This window comes from Gopherus evgoodei, unplaced genomic scaffold, assembly GCF_007399415.2.
Source record: "Gopherus evgoodei ecotype Sinaloan lineage unplaced genomic scaffold, rGopEvg1_v1.p scaffold_68_arrow_ctg1, whole genome shotgun sequence".
In the NCBI taxonomy this organism is placed as follows: Eukaryota; Metazoa; Chordata; order Testudines; family Testudinidae; genus Gopherus; species Gopherus evgoodei.
In genome coordinates, this window is record NW_022060089.1 from 488,819 (window position 1) to 502,305 (window position 13,487).

At 46.0% G+C, this 13,487-nt stretch overlaps 1 pseudogene; it reads left to right on the forward strand.

Moving 5' to 3' along the window:
- Nucleotides 1-12,358: 12,358 nt before the first annotated feature.
- On the forward strand, nucleotides 12,359-13,003 carry LOC115643717 (annotated as a pseudogene).
- Nucleotides 13,004-13,487: the final 484 nt, after the last annotated feature.

Here is a 13,487-nt window from a genome sequence, read left to right on the forward strand (position 1 = left end):
CATTGGTCCCCTCCAAAGGGGCTCAGATAGCCCACTTTAGCTTCCACAAACCTGTGTGCTAAATGTATAGGTTCCTCACTAATCACCCCAGGTGCTTCGTACGTTAACTGTTTCACTAGCCTTATTATCCTGTCTCACCTATTGAGAATCTCTGTTGCTGTGGTCTGGGGGACATCCTCTTGAGTGACGGATGGGGAGGTTTCCTGTGAGTTCCCCTCGGATACTGGCATAGGCCCCTGCATTTCTAGGTCGAAGGTGCTCAGGTTATCTTCCATCTGTGTGTCACCACTGTCCAAGAACCTGTGTATGTCATCACACGGGGGTCCACCAGTGGTTCAGGAGCGTCAGGAATGGGCCTAAATACTTCTGCCAAAGGGTTTAGGGCGGAAGAGGAGGTGCTCTCTTTTGATTCAGCTAATTGAGACTGGAATCTTGTCTTCATCCCAGGATACACCCTGGTTGTGTCTTCCTCCTCAGACTCACTGTCAGATGTGCTGAGTAGGGGTAGGTTAGCTGCAGGAGGCCGGCTGTCCACGTTGGAAGGCGGCTTTGGAACAGCACCTTCATTCTGCTCAGTTGCCCTGTTGTGGCCCATCTCATACGGGCTGCCTACCAATTCTCCCAGGGAGCAAAAGGTTTCTATGCACAGTTTTGGTCTGCCCTGGACCCTCTTCAGGTTTGATCTTGTAGACCGGCAGGTCTCCTAGCTTTTCCATCACTAAGTAAGGTATTGCCTTCCATCTGTCAGCTATCTTGTGTTTGCCAGCAATACTCAAATTTTGCAGCAGGACTCTGTCCCCTGGCTGGAGTTCTTGCAGACGCAACCTAGCATCATATCGCTGTTTGTTGCGGTCTGCGTTCTTCTGAGCTGCAGAGGTAACTAAGTGATAAGCATCCCGTAGTTTTTCTCGTAGTTGGGATACATATTGCTGATGGGTTTCATAGCTATCACTATCCTCTGATACACCAAAGCACAGATCTATGGGTAGTCTTGGTTCTCGCCCAAACTTCAAGAAATATGGGGTGACCCCCATAGCATCATTCTTTGTGGCGTTGTAGGCGTACAACAGAAATGCAACATGTTGGCTCCAGGTTGCCTTCTGCTCTGGCCGCAAAGTCCCTAACATATCCAATAGGGTTCGGCTGAACCTCTCAGGATGAGGGTCACCTTGCCGGTGGGAAGGGTATCTCTAACTGAAGACTCTGCTTACACTTCTTTCTGCCTCCAACCTGCTGCGTCATCTTGGGAGAGCTTCTTTGGTCCTAAATTTCCACTGTGGCAAAGTGAGCACACTTTGGGGCCAGCATGGAAGCCAGGAGCAAGTCTCCTCAGGGAGACAGCATAGGGATCGCATGGCCCTCCTCCGCACAGCCCAGAACTCGAGCAGGGGTGGCTTTGACTGTGCCATCATGGGCCTCCTCGACCTGGAGATACACCCCATGAGGACCTGGCTAGGGTAGCACAGGCCCCAGCACACCACCCCACAGAAAACATGTTTAAGGCCAGAAGGAACCACAGTCTAACCTCCTGTATAACACAGGCCCTAGAATTACACCCAGTCACCCAAGTATTGAACCCAATAACTTTATTTTTGTTACAGCACCTTCCACACAGAGATGCAAACTCCTAAGTCCCCCTCAGGGTCACTTATAGTCTATCCACCTTATAGTCCAGTCATCCAGTCCATACTTCTTTAACTTGCTGCAAGAATACTGTGGGAAACTATTATCAGAAACTTTGCTAAAGTCAAGATATATCACATCTAGCACTTTCCCTGTATCCACAGAGCCAGTTGTCTCATCAGAGAAGGCCATCAGCTTGATCAGGCATGACTTCCCCTTGGTGAATCCATGTTGACTGTTCCTGATCATCTTCCTGTTAGGATATAGATATTCAGGCCTGTCTGCAAAGGCCTATACTTTAAGAATGTAGGTGTATTCTTTTCACTTAGCTAGTTATAGAGGTATAAAAGAAAGAATCGTAGATCATTGTCTGTGGAATGACCTTCTCTTACTGTGACAGGCTAAGGTCTTCAGCTGAGATGTAGTTAGGCAGCCATAAGCTGGGAAGTGTATAGTCACATCCTCACATTCCAAACTAGTCACATTGAAATAAGATGCTATTGGGTATTAGGAATATAATCCTGTCTGATATTCCATCACCTCCAGAGAAAGAGAAGAGCCTAGAAGAGGTAAAAATAAATTTAGTCTGATAGCATCCTGTCTGGCAAGAACTCACTTATCAATAGACACAGCTGGAAAACCCTTATGTCTATGTAGATGTGGTTGTGAAACCCTCACTTCTGTATTGTTTTGTATGTTTCTTTGCATGGTCTCTGTCTGGTTCTGTGATTGTTTCAGTCTGCTGTATAATTAATTTTGTTGGGTGTAAACCAATGAAGGTGCTGGGATATAATTGGTTAAATAACCATGTTACAATATGTTAGGATTGGTTAGTTAAATTTCAATAAAATGATTGGTTAAGGTATAGCTAAGCAGAACTCAGGTTTTACTATATAGTCTGCAGTCAATCAGGAAGGGGGAAGGAAATGGGAACAGGGACTGGGGATGGGGAGAATTAAAATCATGTTTTGCTAAAGGGCAAAATGGGAACAGGGGATGGAAACAGGAACAGGGACACAGGCAAGGCTCTGTGGTGTCAGAGCTGGGAAGGGGGACATTGAGGAAGGAAACTGGAATCATGCTTGCTGGACGTTCACCCCAATAAACATCGAATTGTTTGCGCCTTTGGCCTTTGGGTATTGTTGCTCTCTGTTCATGCGAGAAGGACCAGAGAAGAGGGAGGGTGAAGCAATAAGCCCCCTAACACTTCCTCTTCTCTAAGTGCTTCAAAATGGATTTCTTGAGAACTTCTTTCAGGATTTTGCTGTGGACTGAAGTGAGGCTGACCGGTCTGTATTTCACCAGGTTTTCTTCCTTCTCTTTTTAAATATGGGCACTATATTTGCCTTTTTCCAATCTTCTGGGACCTCCCCCAATCCCCACACATTTTCATAGATAATCCCCAATGGCTCTGCGATCGCATCAGCCAATTCCCTCAGCACCTTTAGATGTGCTAAATCTGAACGCATGGACTTGTGCATGTCCAGCTTTTCTAAATAGTCCTTAACCTGTTCTTTCATCAGTGAGGGCTGCTCACCTCCTCCCTAAACTGTGTTGCCCAGTGCAACAGTCGGGGAGCTTTTGAGTACTTCAGATTGTTCCACATCCTCTGTCACTATTTTGCCTTTCCAGTTCAGTTAGAGATACCCAACTGTTTTGGCTAATAGCCATTGATGGACCACTCCTCCATAGACTGATCTATTTGTTTTTTTCCCCAGTTATACATCTGTCTAGTTCCTTTTTGAATGCAGTTGTACTTTTGGCCATCACTACATTCCCCTTGCAATGAGTTCCACAGGTTACATTAGTGTTGCTTGAACAGTCAATAGCAATAGTCACACACCTAGATTCCCACCACCTAGGCATTGGTGCAGCACAACAGGGAAACTGAGGCACACAGGGTATTCAAACCATGAGATTCAAAGAGGCTCGCGTATAACATAATAACTTCGTAACAGTCATGTGCTAGTGCCTAAGAGCCCTGTAGACTGATGTTCAAGACCTGTGGTCCCTGACACCCAGACAGTAATGGAGGCAGAGTCAAGCAGGCCCATGGCAGCCTTCTCTCCTTGTGCCCTTTACTATTGCTACTGATCAAGTCTAGACTGAGAAGACAAATTCTCTGACTCTGCCTCTCACTGACAGAAGCGATCAAGACAGTCGACCTGACCTGAAACACCAAGGGGACATTACCCAGTGATAATCCCAGACATGTAGGGCTGGAAGGGACCTCATGGGTCATCTAGTCTTGTCCCCTACGGTCCAGGCAAACATTTTCCTAAGTGGCTGCTGATTTAAAGGGTTTCACGTTTGGATATCGGGGCACCAGAAAGAGGGGGTCCAATGGCCTTGGCCCCATCACTGAAAAAAGTTGGAGGATTAAGCCCTCCCAAGGCTTATAGTCAGAATGGGGAGTGACGAGGGTGGGAGTCTGTGATGTTATTGATATAAACTGGGACCATATAGAACATGGGTTGCAACCAAGGTCCTGTAGTGGCACCAAATCTTGTATAAAGGGGATCATATAAGGTATCTAAGACCAGGTTATGGGTTACTGATTATGATTATGCTGTCTGTGTGTGTGTATCATTTTGTAGTTGAAGTTATGAGTATTGGCTCTATACTGAATCTTGCTGAAATAAAATAAAATAGAACAATAATATGGGTCCTGATTACTCCCTGGCAGCCCCTAAATTTCCCTTGGATCCTTCCAGTAGGGAACGTCCACTCCCTTCTCCATAAGGAACAATGAATAAGGAGGAGGATTTTGGAGGGGAGTGTGGGAGTGTCACAAGGATGACAGAGTTTCTTCAGAGTCACCAAACCGGCGTTTGCAGCCATTGCAAAAAATGGAGGAACAGACACAGGAGTCTCATCTCAGATGGTCTGGCTGGCAGAGCACAGTCCGAGGGCAAAGGTCAGCTTCACACCTTGACCGTGTAACACACTGAGCACACAGCACTGTGGTGACTGGGCCCAAGCTCACATGGGGTTCAGCTTCCACAAGAAAGGAGCAAACAGATGGGAAGATGCTCAGAGACACAGGGAAACAAGGCTGAGTCAAAGCAGGGGTGTAGCCATGGGTTGGTCTGCGTGGCCAGGGCCCACCCACTGAGCATCCAAGCCCAATCCACCAGCTGGGACTCCTGACTCCAACTTGGTGCCCAGCTGTGTCCCTCTCCTGCCGGTCCGGAGTGCTGATTTCCTGGTCTCTTACCCCAGATGGGGATGTGCCTTGTGGGGGCGGGTTTAGGCCAATAGTGGACTAGCCAGTGGTCCTCGGCCAATGGAGTCACCCTGCTTCGTTCAGCCCACCTGCCACTCCTGCGGTGACACAAGATCCAGGTGTGGGGATTTACCCCTCCCCCCCAGTAGCCAGAGAACGGGCCAGGGCACTGGAATAGCACTGCGTGTAGATTAGGAGTGGGGTAAGCCCAGCATCTCAGAATTGCTGGGTGGCGATGTGGAGTAAGCCCCCACCCTCTGACCATGTGACCTGACCCCACTCCCCTGCAGGAGAGACGGGCGCAAACCCTTGCACCTTTTACCCCATTTCCACTGCAGGAGGGGTCTGCAGCAGGGATGGACAGGGGCTCAGGGCTCTGCTGAGCAGGATTTCGGTGAGTTGCCTGTTTCTACATTATAGTTAGTGCTAATGGCTCAGGAAGGATACAGGGTTCAAGGCAAGAACCATCTGGGAAGGAATTCTCCAGCATGGCAACTTGAACTCTTGAGTATTGTCTGAAACACCAGAGGATTTACCTGGTAAAATTGGAACTACTAATGTAGTAAAAATTGTTTAGACAAATATTTGTTTTTAAGATCAGTTCCTTGTCTCTGACTGTGTCCTTCTACTTGTCCCAGTAGCATGCCTTTTGGAGTTTATGTGGATTTTCCTCTGGTTCACTCAAGTTTTCCAATTCAGCAAATTCACTGCTCTGTTAGTAAGTGGAGACAAAGCCTCTGCACTGGGTATCTGTGTTACCAGGGGGTTCACAACAAGAATGGGTCACACACCGGCCTGATTCTGCTTTCACATTCTACCTTCAGTGGGTCACTCCAGATTGACACTGGTGTCCCTGAGAACAAAATCAGGGCCCGGCTGTTTTGGAATCCAGGTGTTTCATTCCCTGTCTCAGAATGTCACAAATACTGAGGGTTTATTCAGACACTTTCAGCACCCTAACAGAGTAGCACTCTCTATGGCAGGGCCTGAAGCTGTGATGTTCTCAACTCAGAGCTGAAAGTTGAACAATGAGGGTGAAATTTTGGTCCCATTGAGATCAACTCTTAACACAGTCAGGAGTTCAACTTCAATTTACATGTGGAGATTTAAATATATGGCCTGATTTACACCGGCCATGACCCTCCACTGACTTCAACTCGAGCTGTCCTGGTGCCTCTAAGGACGGGTGAGTTTGTTTGCACTAAAGAAGAACTGATGGAAGAGTTGCTGAAATATCAGACTCACAGGCTTAGAGGTTTAGAACAGTTAGGATAACTTTTTTTTTCAGGGAAGGAGAGGGGTCTGATTTCCCTGTGCCCCTGCATCTCTACATCTGGAGAGAATGAGAAGTCCTAGAAGGCAGTAAAAAGAACAGCATGTTTATGACTTCGAGGAAACCAGGTGGTGTTGGAAATCTCAACAGGGGGACTCCAGGGATTCACTGTGTGTGTGTGTGTGTGTGTGTGTGTGTGTGTGTGTGTGTGTGTGTGTGTGTGTGTGTGTGTGTGTGTGTGTGTGTGTGGGTGTGTGTGTGTGTGTGTGGGTGTGTGTGGGTGAGGGTGGGTGGGTGAGTGGGGAATGTGCAGCATACAGATCACAATGGTGCGTAGTCCTGAAACTGGGTGAAATAGGGAATAGACATCCTGCCTAATGCACAGATGAGAAGCGTAATGATTCCTGCAGCGGTAGAGGGGTGTCTCAGCCTGTAGGAGACTGTCTCTGACACCATCCCCAATCTGGAACATCCCTCCTCACATGAGCAGCCGCACTACAGCCTCATGGTAATGTCATGGTGGCATCAGCAATTGCTAACACAGAAAAGCAGCTTCAGGAAGGGGAGTCTGGGTTTCTAGCAGTCTGCAATGCATTAAAGGTTTGTGTCATTTTGAGAAAGAGTTACTGATGCTGGCTCCTTTTAGTCTCCATGTCCTCTCTCCCTCCTGCCAGGTCTGTCCCTCTCTCCTTCCCTGCACAGGCTGAGCTGCTGCTGGGATTTACTTCCCTCCCAAAAAGGCAGTTCAGGCGAATCTTCCCCTTTTTCCCAGTGCAGGCAGACACTGAGTTTAACCTCGTCTAAGGAGGTACTTCTATGAGCTGGTGCTGTGGGGTCTGGCACCTTGTTTTGATTCTGGGTTAGGGGCATCACTATGTGACAGAGGTAGAAGTTACGGGAGTTGGGGAACCTACATGGACAAGCGACCAGCACTGGGGATTCTGGGATATGGAGTGGCATATAAATGGGCAGGTGGGTAGCACTGAGAGCAATGGGGGCTGGGAACAGGGTGTGCATGGACAGATGGACAACGCTGTGTGTTGTGAGGGTAGGGAGGGAGGTGTACGCAGAGAAACAGGCAGTGCTAAGATTTGTGGAGGCAGGCAGGGGTGCTGGGTTTGAGGGGCCAGGGATTGGCAAGTACATGGAGTGATAGGAAGCGCTGCTGAAATTGAATTTGTCTTTCTAATTGTTGGTCCAACGCCAGTGCAGAGCTCTTTCCTGGTCCCGTGTGCATTTGGGCTGGTCTCAGGGTCTCTTTCCCATGGCAGGCCAAAGAAATGTAGCCTGGGTGTCACAACCTTTGCTCAGTTTTTGTTTCCAGGTGTTGTCGTTGTTGTTGTTCTGTAACTTCAGGCACTTCACCAATGGAAAGAACCGTTGATCTTTGTATGAATATGCACCCCATATTCTTCATAGTGATATCATTATTATATGATTATGGGATAATTATCATGCATTCTTTGTAAGCGAGGTCATGTAAGATATCATTGGAAAATTATGATTTTCTGAATATGATTATCCTATTTGTGTGAATGTATCGTTTTTGGATATGAATTTATGAATATTGACTATGTATCTGTATTTCAAATGTAGTTACACTTGGGTAATACCCACTAGACAAGATGCTGGTTGGAAGAGATCTATTCAGGGCAATGAGACTTTAGGGAGAACAATAGATCTGAGAAAAGACTTACCTTCCACCTGGTGAGACTTCCTTTAAGAAATGGAAGCTATGACTCTACAGAGGCATGTGACCAGCCCACATAACTCTGGGCTCCATATTGAGGAGTCCATATCTTCACACAAACTGGTCTGGGAACCAAGTTTTGAAACAAAGGTTTCCTGCCATATGCTAAGCGATATAAGGCAGGGAATGACATCATCATGATTCCTTACTCCCCACCCAAAAGACTCCTGGATACACCTGAGGACAAAAGTCTGAACTAGGAGAAGTGTTTGACTCAGGCTAAAGAGATTCTAGCCTGTGTATGGAGACCTGAGAAACCAAAGCTGCAAAGCAAATGCACATTGTGCCTAAAGAATTTGCCAGATGGCTTGTATCATCAATCAGGTTGATACATTGCTAATTCATACTCAATCTAACTATTGTGTTAAGCTTAGTTTGTGTTATTATTTGCTAGGTAATCTGTTTTGAGCTGTTTGCTATCCCTTATAATCATGTAAAATCTGTTTGTTGTAGTTAATAAACTTGTTTTATGATTTACTCTAAACCCAGTGTGCTGTTAAGTGAAACATCTAGGGGTAAAATCTCAGCTTGGTTACCACAAGTATGCACTGTGCTCCCCATACTGAAGGAGCAGCAAACTGGGTAACAAATTCATACTGGTTGGAGTTTGGACCAGGACAGGATGGTACAGCTCTGGGGTTCTAGGTTAGGGAGCTGGTGGCTATTTTGGCTGTAGCCTCTCTATTGTTGGTTCATGCAATGGCTGGTCAAAAAAACCTGCATATAACTGCAGTTGGCTGTGTCCCCGCCTGTGTGAATGCCGCTGAAGGTGTAGGACCAGGAGAGGGTCTGCAGCTTGTCATAGCAATGCATTGAGAGAGGGAGCCCAGGCTGGTCAGTCAGAGGGCTCAGTGGTACCCAGGTTCCAGGTGTCACCCTGGGAGGAATCTGTCACACTTTGCTCATCAGCTTCTTCAATCTCCCATCATACTCTGACACCCCCTTTCCATACTCTCCATCCTCATCCCAAACTGCTTTGATTCCAACAGCACACGGGTCAGCAGTGTCTTCTCCATGCTCCCTAGTCATCCCTGGCTCCCGCAATCTCTGAGCCACCCCATGCTCCTCACAGCTCTTCTCCTGCAGGGGTGAGGTGCCTCTCATCAGGACTGCTCCCTTGGCTTGTGGAGGGGGATCAGTGACTGTGTCTCACCAGTGAGAAATCTCGTGAGTGGCAAATGCCAAGGCATGCACCTGTATAGCCTCTCTTGTTACCAGGGCTGGCTCTAACAACCTCCCCGAGCGCCACGCTGCCCAGATGTAACACCTCCCTCCGAGCGCTGCCCTGACCCGCTGAAACAAACAGCCCCCGAGCACCACCCAGCCGAAACAAACAAAAAAACTTCCAGTGCCGCCCTGGTGAACCAAAAAAAAAACAAAAACAAAAAAACCCACCTGAGTGCTGCCCCATCACCTGAAGATTGGCTGCCTCTTACAAGGTGCTGCCCCAAGCATGTGCTTGGTCAGCTGGTGCCTGGAGTCGGCCCTGCTTATTACATCCATATACAGCGTGTGGTGTTTCAAGGACTGCTACACAGGATTATCTCACAAACTGAGAAGTATGCAAGTTATAAAATGAGAGCAGGCAACTCTGGGACATGTGATAGCCTGGATAAATATGTCTGCCATGTGCAGGAACCACTGGTAGGTGACTGAAACGGTGGGCCACTGGCACACAAACGTTAAACCCAGGATTCTCGGGACTATTTGCTAGCCGGTTATATTACTCATTCATAGTGATGGTTGCGCATTCATTCTGCACTGTAGACACTTTATGGGCTCAAGTCATTATTTTTCTCACCTAAAACGTTCATCCATGCAATGCCTCACATGATCCTCAGCCTTGTGATATACACACCTCTTTTAATATTGACAAGGTTCTGTAGTCATGTGAGAAATTCTCCCCACAGGGCTTAATTGAATATGGCCGTGGATAGAAAAAAATGGTTAATTACTCTCACATTTAAAAAAAATATATATGGCTTATTTCCAGTCAGAATTTCTTTAACTTCAGCTTCCAGCCATTGGATCTTGTTAAACCTCTGTATGCTAGACTGAAAAACCTATTATTAAATATTTGTTCCCCATGTAGGTACTTACAGACTGTTTTCAAGACACTCATAATGATCTTTGTTAAACTAAAAAGACTGAGATTTGTTGAGTCTATCATTGGACTCATAAGATTGAGTCTAATCTTCTTATAATTCTTGTGTTATTATGCAAGGATCATATTGGTTCTTTGGGCCACATGGTCAGGTTAATCTAATCCCCCTTTCACGCCCCCAAATCTTGTTCAGAGTCATTACGTTGCCTATTATAGTACCCCAGCATGTATGCATCAGCTGTATTCTTTGTTCCTAGATGTAGATATCTGAATAGCTATATTGGAATATATGTCATATGTTTTGACTAAATTTGCCAATCAATCCAGATTGCACTGAATCAGTGACTTGTCCTCGTCATTATTTACAATTCCCCAATTTTTGTGTCATCTGGAAACTTCACTGATATTCAGGCATGTGAACAGTTAGGAGCTGAGTTGTAGACACATATATTTGCTTACATTTGTCAGTTAACACCTGTAATTTATGTCTGAGACAAAGTTGGTTGCCAGCAAGAAAGTGTCTCACCAAAAGAATCAAGGGAAGTGACACAGCTACAGGCCTGTAACCCAAAATACCAAGACCTTAGTGCCCATTTTTTTAGCACAAAGTCATAGCCCAGCATGATAATGTCTGTTTCATAAGAACATAAGAATGGCCAGACTGGGTCAGACCAAAGGTCCATCTAGCCCAGCATCTTGTCTACTGAAAGTGGTCAGTGCCAGGTGCCCCATAGGGAATGAACAGAACAGGGAATCATCAAGTGATCCATCCCCTGTCGTTCATTCCCATCTTCTGGCAAACAGAGGCTAGGGACACCATCCCTGCCCATTCTGGCTAATAGCTCTTCATGGACCTATCCTCCATGAACTTATCTAGTTATTTTTTTAACCATGTTATAGTATTGGCAGAATGTTCCATGGGGGAAACTTGGCTCCCTTACAACATAGGAATTTCATCATGGATCAGACCTATTTTCTATCTAGTCCAGTGTCCTCTCTTGACAGTGACTGCCCCAGGGGCTGCAGAAGAAGGTGTAAGAAAACAGCAGTAAGTAGATGGGGGGATGACCTATCAGTCCTTATGGTGTCACTCTAATGCCTAACAACTAGAGATCAATTGTGCCCTGAAACATATGGGCATATAGGCTTTCCATAATGTTTATTTATCTGTAAGAATTGTAACTGGAGAGTCTCACTACCCCTGTAAATGTCCAAATGCTTCCTGATTATTGCTTAGCTCATGCTGACAACTAGTTTTGGAAAGCAATTCCTCATTAGACGTGAACTGAAGAAAATATTCTTCTTTAATCTCCTTTGAATTTGCTACTTTTCAATTTAATTGAATGTCCTCTTCATCTTCTACCATGAGAAAGGGAAAACAGATTCTTGATGTACTCTCTACCAGTCAGTGTTTTCTAGACTTTTCTCATGTCTCCTCTTATTCATCTATTGTGTAAAGGTAACAAACCCAGGCTTCTCTACATATGTCCATGTGAGAGTTTCCCTGGGCCATTGATCATTCTCGTTGCCCATCCATGAACCCCTCTTGTTGCAATATCCTGTGTGAGAAGGGTGCCCAGTACTACACAGAGGAGTCCAGAGAAGGGTGAAACATTGGCTGACTGATCTCATGGCATTCTATCTTCTATATGATTTCCCATCCCACTCCTCCTGGATCCCAATATTTTGCTTAGTTTCTGTATCTGCTTAAACTCTGAAAAGGGTTTCACAGAGCTGTGTACCATGATTGACACCCAGGTTTTTGTTTTGAGTTCAATCAGAACTCGGAAAGATGTTTGAGGAGTTCAAATTTTCCCTCCAAAGGGCATGCAAGTTGCAGTTTCTGACATTTCATTTGGTTTTGTTAGCTCCCTCTGAGGACTTCTCTGAACTTGGCTGTAACCTAAGTAATCTGGTGCCATCTGCAGATGTTGCAATGTCACTGTTCACCCCCATTGTAGATTGGTAATAATTATAAAATATTTGCCATGCTATTTGTTCTATAGTATGTAATCCCCCTTGTTGTGCTTCTCTTCCTTCACAGGCACTTTAAGCTTTTCTGAGCCCATCCAATGCATTGAACATCTCATGGCAGTTTTCAACCTGACACCTTTTGACCCTTCCACATTCATCCTTACAGGCATCCCTGGCCTGGAACCTGCCCATTTCTGGATTTCCATCCCTTTCTCCACATTCTGCATTATTGGAATGTTGGGAAATTTCACAGTTCTGTATATTGTAGGCAAAGAACAGACCCTGCACAAGCTGATGTACCTGCTACTCTGCATGCTGGTGCTCAAAGACATAGCAATGTCTACCTCTGTCATTCCAAAGGCACTGTCTATATTTTGGTTCAATTTGAAAGGCATTACTGTGGCTGGCTGCCTCACCCAGATGGTCTTCGTTCACACAGTTTCTACTATGCATTCAGCTGTCCTTGTGACAATGGCCTTTGATCCCTACGTTTTCATATGTAACCCTCTGACATACGCCACCGTCCTCACCAACGCATGAATAGCTAAGGTAGGGCTAGTGGGTTTGATAAGAGCTGTTCTCTGCATCCTGCCTCTGCCCCTGCTCCTGAGCAGGTTACCATTCTGTGCCAACCGCATTATCCCCCATATGTACTGCGACCATATGGCTGTGGCAAAGACGTCATGTGGGGACATCACAGTGAACAGGCTGTACGGCTTGGTGATAGTGGTTTTAGTCATTGGGTTAGACCTGACACTCATTGCCCTGTCCTATGGTCTGATCATCAGGGCCGTCCTCAGAATCTCCTCCAAGAAAGCCTACCTGAAAGCCCTCAACACCTGTACAGCCCACATCTGTGTGATGCTGACTTATTATACTCCCTTCCTCTTCTCCACTCTGACACACCGATTCAGTCAGGGCTTCGCTCCCCACGTTCCCATCATCTTGGCCAACCTCCATCTTCTTGTTCCTCCCATGCTCAACCCTATCATTTATGGGGTCAAAACCAAAGATCTTAGTGACAAAATGTTCAAATATGCCTGCAGAATGTGATCACTGGGGGCTACTGACTTTAAACCTGTCTGACAAGCGGGAGAAACGAAATCTGCTTGTTAATCAAGGGTGCTCTTTTCTAGTTTCACTGAGCTCAGCATTGTGGGATTTCACAGTCTGAGAAGTTCCTCTCATCTAATGTTTTATCACTCCATCATCAAGCACTGATCTCTCGATTGCTGATTTCCCTTGCTCTCCCAATCAACTGACCATTTTCAGCAACACCCACCAGCCCTGATCCCCCCCCCACAACCTATCACTCATCCTGCCTGTTATTGTCAGTTCACCAGAAGAGACTGCAGTTTTCTGATGCAAGGTGTATTTCCAATAGTCCCTGTTTGAAAAAGGGTTCTTGGTCAGTTTGAAGAACAGAAGCTACACTTTCAGATAGCCAAAGTCAAAGAAATCAGCTACAATGCTGAACTTTTTTGTCAAGTATACAGTGATTTGGTGAACACATTTTACCTGATTTCTGTATGTCCAT